The following is a 7,865-nucleotide window of genomic DNA, read 5'->3' as shown; positions in this document are numbered from 1 at the left end:
TCAGGATCTTTCCCAAGAAAACTTAGTTGGCAGCCTTACAATGATTTTTCTCTACACGTATGTGTGCCTACGTGCATAGTTGTCTTTATTTTTTAATTTTTTCTACAAATCGGTGAAAACTTTGTCACTGGACTGTGTAAACTTGAAACCCCCTCCAGCTCTCAGGTGCCTGTCCACCAGGACTTCACTGGCCAATGGGGCAGGCACACAAATACCTGCTCCTTTATTCACTCATCCCACAATTTCTGCTCCCACTGTGTGCCAGGTACTGTGCTAAATGTTGCTGCAGAATACAAAGATTAAGTTCCTTTGTACGAAATACAAGAAATGAATAAATGTTGACTTACTTGCACACCAGTAAAGAAATATTATTCCAGATAAAAAGTACCATTCAGCCCTTGAAACTGCTGGTTAAGAAGACAGGGAAGGGGCCAACCCAGTGGCACAGCGGTGAAGTGGGCATGTTCTGCTTTGGTGGCCCAGGGTTTGCCAGTTCCGATCCCGGGTGCGGACATGGCACTGCTTGGCAAGCCATGCTGGGGTAGGCGTCCCACATATAAAGTAGAGGAAGATGGGTACGGATGTGAGCTCAGGGCCAGTCTTCCTCAGCAAAAAGAGGAGGATTGACAGCTGATGTTAGCTCAGGGCTAATCTTCCTCAAAAAAAAAAAGCGAAAAACACACACACATGATAGAATAAGAAACATACAGTTGGCTATCATTTGGAAAAAAACAAAGTTCTATTCCTACCTTACATCTGACAGAAAAATAAATTCTAAATGAATTAAAGCTCTACAAGGGAAAATGGGATTAGAGGAAAAATATCTAGAAAAATGTTTATAATCTTGGAGAAGGAAGACACAAGGCCCAGAAGCCATTGTGAAAATTAATAAAGGAAACCTCAACTAACATTGGAGTTGGGAAAGCCTGTAGAGGGAGCTCGCATGCCCTACCACTCATCCTCAATTACCCCAAACAGGAAGAGACTTGCCTTGCATCTCTCACAGGAAGTGGGCTACTACTTTACTTCCCCAGCAGGAGAAAGAATTTCTTCTTGCCCAGCAACAAGCCCAGCCAGTAGAAAATGCCTCAGCTCAGCCAATAAGGAGCCATAAGGAGAGTAAGGAACTCTTACTCTCCTCCAATGAGCTTTCATTTAGAAGAGTCGCTCCCAACTATCCCTTTTTCTCTACAAAAGCAAGCTCCCCTCCTTTGTTCTCTGGACTTGCCAGTGGTTCCCTATAGTTCACATGTCCCGAGTTGCAATTCTTTTGCTATTCCTGAATAAACACATTTTGCTGGTAAACTAACAAGTTATTTTATTTTAAAGTTGACATTAAATGGTGTCAGAAAGTGGGATCCATGGAGGTGACCCCTTGAGAGACAATGACCCCTGAAATGGAGTGAGGTACCCACAGTGAGTCCCTTGTGCTCATTGCATCTGTGAGTTGCTGCTTACTGTCAGTTTGGTAAGACGCCTCTCAGATTCTGAGCTCCACTGTCCTTGCATTTTGAGCTCTCCGACTTGACGTGGGATGGTGAAAGGCTTTGTCCTTTCTAGTTCAAGGCTTCCTCCTTGGTGAGTACTGGATTAGTTTCCTTTTGGAAGTGTGCTGAAACTTTGGTAAGGTTCCTTTTGGAATTGGGCTAGCTAGGAATTTTCTTTTTCCCTCGGGAAAATTTGAGAAATGGGATACCAGTCCTCTAAATGCTCAGTTCTCCTTCAGGGCCCCTGGCTGGTTTTCTGTTTGAAAACTATGGAGCCTCCTCATGCACAGTTTTAATTAAACAGACCAATTTAATAAAAAATTACTTAAAACACCAATCTCCCCAAAGTTGCATTTCTCTGCACTAAATTAGAAAGCCACTGCTCTAAAATCAAACAGATTGAATGGGATGCCTATTTTAATTGGTACCTTGAGGCCTCCAAACGTATTTAGGACTCTAAAATTGCCTCTCAGCAAAAACCCATATCTAAATTAACTGAGACAACCAACTCAAGGCAAACAAAATGGCTTCTGAAGCCTGGCGTTTCCCTCCCTCTGGCTCCTTTATCTCAGGCTCCACCCCCGATACCATCTTACTCTGTTCCCTGGACTGAAGCTGAATTGCAAGCCGTACTTAAGGATTTTCCATAAGCAACTGAAGACCCCCATACATTTGCTGATGAATTTAATGTAATTATTCAGACCTACCAGCCAGGGTCTTCGGATTCATATCAACTAATCCACAGGCTTGTTGGTGAAGGTCTTGCCCAACATTGGACGAAACTGGCCCTACAGGAACATCCTGAAAGGGATTTCGAAAAATGAACCACTAACTTTTGGAAAGATGCTAGAACATTCACTGGAAATCTCCACTGAAAATCACAATAGCTTTGCCCAAGCCTTCAGGCTTGCATACAAAAGCCTGATGAGCCTGTTCATGGCTGTTATAATTGGCTGCAGATCACTTTTAAAGAAAATTCTGGCCTTCCCACGGATGTTAAATCCACTCGGGTAGCCTTTAATTCTGTTTGTTTTTTTGTTTATTTATTTTGAAGATTGGCCCTGAGCTAACATCTGTTACCAATCTTCCTCATTTTTTTTTTTCTCCTGAAAGCCCCCAGCGCATAGTTGTATATCCCAGTTGCAGGTTCTTCCAGCTCCTGCACGTGAGACCCCGCCCCCCAAGGCCCCACAAGCGGTACCAGGTCCGCGCCCAGGATCCAAACCGGCAAAAGCCTGGGCCACCAAAGCAGAGCGCGCGAACTTAAACACTCGGCCACGGGGCCAGCGCCTAATTCTGTTTATTGATGGGCTGAACCAGGAGCTTTCTCTTCTAGTAAGAAGGACCAGGATGGAATGGGAGACTCTCCACTCCAGATTTAGTCAATCTAGCAAATCAGCTCTCCCACACCCTAGATGATTCAACTAAAAGGAGGACCACAAAAACTCAATTTTCAACTTCAACAGATGGAGGCCCCTAGACAGAACCAGAAATATTCTGGTCTCTGCTATTATTGTAAAAAGCCAGGGCATCTGAAGAGAGACTGCGTTGAGCATAAGCTCTCTGAAGGTTCTCAACCCTCTAACCACCCTTTCCAGGGCCTTCCTAATCCCCAATGACAAGGCTCTGAGGAACCACAGGGGCGTTTCCCAACCTTTCCCCTTAATCCACTTGGGGAAACCACCCTCCAGGTTGGAAATGAGTCATTCCCTGTACTTACTGACACTGGAACAACGCTCTGCTGCTGAGCCCCACGGCCACTGCACGGCACCCGCTTCGGAGCACCGAAACAGTTCAGGTAGTGGGGGTCTCCAACGAACCTCAGCAGTCTCTGTCTCCAAACCCGTTCCCTTTTGTTTAGGCCTTTTGAGAGATATTCACCCTTTTCACCTTTGTTCCTCTGCTCCTGTTCATTTATTGGGCTGAGATTTCTTAAGAAAAATATCCTGCCGTAATTTCTTTCTCCCAAAAGGGGAAATAATTCTAGAAATTGACAGCAGCATCCAAAATGGTCAACTAGGTGAATTAAGTGACCCTTCAGCATCTTTTATTTGCTCTGTCTCTGACGACATTAAAGGTAATTCCAAGGACACTAGTCATTTGTCCCTATTAGATCAGCCACCACCCTCTTTATGGGCAAAGTCTGCAACCGAGATTGGCAGAACCCACAGTGCGGCTCCTGGTCAGTTCCAAATAGATCCCTCAAAGCCTCCTCCCAGAATTAATCAATATCCTGTAAACAAAGAGGCCCTCCAGGGCATCAAGCCATAATAGAGAACCGGGCCTTACTGCTTCTTGTCCCCTGTACTCTTCCCTGTGATACTTCTATCTTACCCCTAAAAAACCCCCAATGGCTAAAGATGGAAGTTTGTCCAGGACCGCCGAGCAATAAATAACATCGTCATCCCTCGGCACCCATTTGGCACCCAGTTGTTCTAACCTGTGTATGCTGCTGGCCTCCATTCCAACTGAGGGAAAATTCTTTCCTGTATCTGATTATGCAGTGCATTCTTTAGTATTCCAGTTGATGAAGCTAGCCAACAGCTTTTTGCCTTCACTTGGGAAGGAAAAAAAATCACCTGGATAGTAATTCTCGGGGTTTTACTAAAGGTCCTTCTGATTTCTCAGAAATCCCCAATGCTGATCTGCACGATCTAAAGTCTCCTCGAGACTCTGCTTTGTTGCAACATGTGCTTCTTTGCTCTCCCTCCCAGGCCTTCTCACAGGAAGACAACATCTGCTTGCTAAAGCTTTTAGCCTTAAAAGGACACAAGGTCACTAAGGAAAAAGTGCAGTTTGTCCAAACCCAGCTTCAGTATTCAGAGCATCTGATAGGGAAATAAGGCCCACACCTAGATCCAGACAAGCCTGATAGTGTCCTGAGTTTCCTCGAACCCAAAACTGAACGTCAACTGGGAGGTTTTCTCCGGATAGTTGGCTGTTGTCAAAGCTGGATTCCGAGTTTCTCTCTGTTGGCCAAACCTCGGTATGTTTTACTAAAGAACAACCACCCTGACGCAATTTTATGGAAACAAAAAGACAGCACAGCCTTTAAGGACTTAAAGCAGAGCTTAATGAACCCCTCTGCCCTTGAGCGTCCCAATCAGCAGCTTCTCATTTTTCTTTTGTATCTGAAAAGGAAGGGAATGCCCTTGGGGTGCTCACCCAAAAATGCAGGGACGGGGCTGGCCCCATGGCCGAGTTGTTAAGTTTATGCACTCCGCTGCAGGCAGCCCAGTGTTTCATTGGTTCAAATCCTGGGCGCGGACATGGCACTGCTCATCAAACCACGCTGAGGCAGTGTCCCACATGCCACAACTAGAAGGACCCACAACGAAGAAGAATATACAACTATGTACCGGGGGGCTTTGGGGAGAAAAAGGAAAAAAAATTTTTAAATCTTTAAAAAAAAAAATGCAGGGACCACCATCAACTGGCAACTGGACTCTGTGGCACAAGGATACCCTCCTTGCCAAGAGCCATTCCTGCCACTGCCCTGTTGGCTAAAGCCACCAAGGAAATAGTTGTGGGATCCCCTTTCACCATCTTTTTACACCATACAGTGGAAAGTCCCCTAAATTCTCACCACACTCAGCATTTTCCAGCCAGCTGTCTCACCTCTTACAAGATGCTCTTATGAACCGCACCTCATACAACTCTTTCTCGTGGCAATAACCTTAACTCTGCTACTCGTCTTCCCTCCATAACCGGCCAAGTCCCTCATGACTACTGAACACTGATGGGTCACCTCCTGACCGCCCATGAGATCTGCAGGAACCTCTTCAGTAACGCCAACCTCTCACGATTCACTGATTATTCTTATTGAAAAGGTAGCAATGGTAAATATGGTGCTGGATATGCACTATCAACTCCTTTTGATGTAATTGAAGAAGCGTCTTTGACTTGGCTGCTACGGTTCAACAAGCCAAATTACACCCACTCAGACAGGCTGCACACTAGCCCAGGGCAAAACTGCTGACATTTATGTGGATAGTAGATACGCTTTTGGAGCAGCTCAGGATTTTGGAAGGTTGTGGAAGCAACACAATTTCCTTACTTCTAGCAGAAATAAAACTGAAAATAGCCCTTATGTGCAAGAATTGTTGGATGCTCTACTTTTACCTGCTGCTTTAGCCATTATTAAGATCCCGGGACATTCTAAACCTGACTCTCTGGATGCTAAAGGAAATCACCTCACTGACATTTCCGCAAGGAATGCTGCTCTTAAAGGACCAACAGCAGCCAAACCTCTGTCATGGTCCAGAGAGATATTTCCCCAAATGATAACTTAGAAAAACTGGCTAGAGAAGCTCAAGAATCGGCCTCAGAAAAGGGAAAAGAAGATTGAAAATTCAGTAATTGTTCATTTGACAAAAAGAGAAAGTTCCTGTTCGAGACAAATAAAAACCCAGTCCTACCAGAGACTCTGAAGTTCCCGTTGCCAACCACTGTACGTGCCTTGAATCATTGGTTCACTGATAAAATGGTAACATTTATGCACCAATACTGGTGGGGAATTTTTGGGGTTTTTTTGAGGAAGATTAGCCGTGAGCTAACATCTGCTGCCAATCCTCCTCTTTTTGCTGAGGAAGACTGGCCCTGAGCTCACATCCATGCCCATCTTCCTCTACTTTATATGTGGGATGCCTACCACAGCATGGTGTGCCAAGTGGTGCCATGTCCACACCTGGGAACTGAACCGGCGAACCCCGGGCTGCCGAAGCGAAACGTGCGAACTTAACTGCTGCACCACCGGGCCGGCCCCTGGTGGGGAAATATTAATAAGGCCATTAAAAGTGCCTATTTTGCTTGCCTTGCCTATCTAAAATACAATTCAGGAAACCCTGTCTGCACCACTCCTGGACACTTTAAATTGCCCAGTGGACCATTTGAGGTTTGGCAAATGGATTTCATACAGCTTCCCCCGTCTCATGGATATAAATGGCTTGGTCATGGTCTGTATCTTCTCTCACTGGACTGACACTTGTAGCGTCCCCTTGTAGACAGGCCACTGCTGCTTCTGTGGCTAAAATTCTCTTAGACAAGATTATCCCTCCCTGGGGAGCCCCCTAGAACTTCGCAGAGGCTGGGGAACTCATGTCACTGGTGCAGTGCTTGGACAGGTCTGTGCAGTTTGGCTGGTTCAGCAGCACTTTCACTGTGCCGATCACCCCAGCCCTCTGGGCTGGTGGAACGCACTACAGGCATTATTAAGACCCACTGGCAAAGTTTGTGGAAACCTCCAGAAACCTTCCCAAAGGCACTGCCGCTTGTTCCAAATCTTAGGTCTACCCCCTTTGGGACTCATAAATTCTCACTTTTTGAGATAATTAGGGGACATCTCGTGCATTCGGCTCCTGCCACTGTTGATCCTTAGCTGATAAAGGGAGACATATTTCGACATTGTAAAGGCTTCATTGCTTCTGTTGAGAATACCACGCTTTAGCAGAGCAGTCTTTTCACAGCGGTCTCCCAGGGATGAAAACCCCAAACACCACGCTCTGGACCTGGAGATTTTGTCTGCTGGAAAAGATACCTCCAAAAGGACTCTCCAGCCTCACTAGAAGGGCCCCGTCGGGTACGGTTGACAAACCTCTGGGCCGCCAAACTCCAGGAAGTGGACTCTTGGATTCATGTGTCACACCTACACAAGGCACCTAACGCCGGCTGGACCTGCACACCATCCAGTGACCTGAAATGGAAGATTACCAGGAACTGAAGCAGATGACATCTGAAGCAGACAGCTTTCCCAAGGTGACCAGACCAGGCCTGTACACCCTTTTCTCACTGTTGATTCTTACTTTATTTTCTTCCTCTCTTTCTGGGAAGGACAATGACCTTATCCACATTTCCCAATCTATTGCAAAAGGGAAAACCTCTCCAGCCGTTGGATCTGTCATCAGAAGCCTTGATGTGTCCAAAACAGTAATGACCCCTTAGTTCACCCTATAAGTAATTTCACTGGAATTCCAAATGCCACTGCATATTTAAATTGTTCCAGGGGCCCATTTTATAAAGTTAGGGTACTAAGCCCACCTAACCTCATTCCTTACTTCAATCTACCCAACCCTGGGGAAACAAGATCTCTCAAATATCTGTATAAGAAACTCTCTGGGACAGCAAGTGTAAATCGGGCCCTTTGTAAGCCTGCTGACATACCCGTATATTTAGGCAGCCTTTCGATATGTAATAATATAGTATCTGAGCCTTGGTTGAATGATGCTAATGCCTCTATATCAATGAACGGGTCCACAGATACTGTCACTTTTGCAGGAACCTTATGCACACCTCCCGGCCACATCTTTATATGTGGAGGTTTGGATAGTGGCCTTAATGCTTGGGCAACTCATTGCCTTGACAGCTGGAGGATAAAAGGAC

This window comes from Equus caballus, chromosome 25, assembly GCF_041296265.1.
Source record: "Equus caballus isolate H_3958 breed thoroughbred chromosome 25, TB-T2T, whole genome shotgun sequence".
NCBI classification, from domain to species: domain Eukaryota; kingdom Metazoa; phylum Chordata; class Mammalia; order Perissodactyla; family Equidae; genus Equus; species Equus caballus.
Note: the sequence above shows the minus strand (reverse complement) of the source record.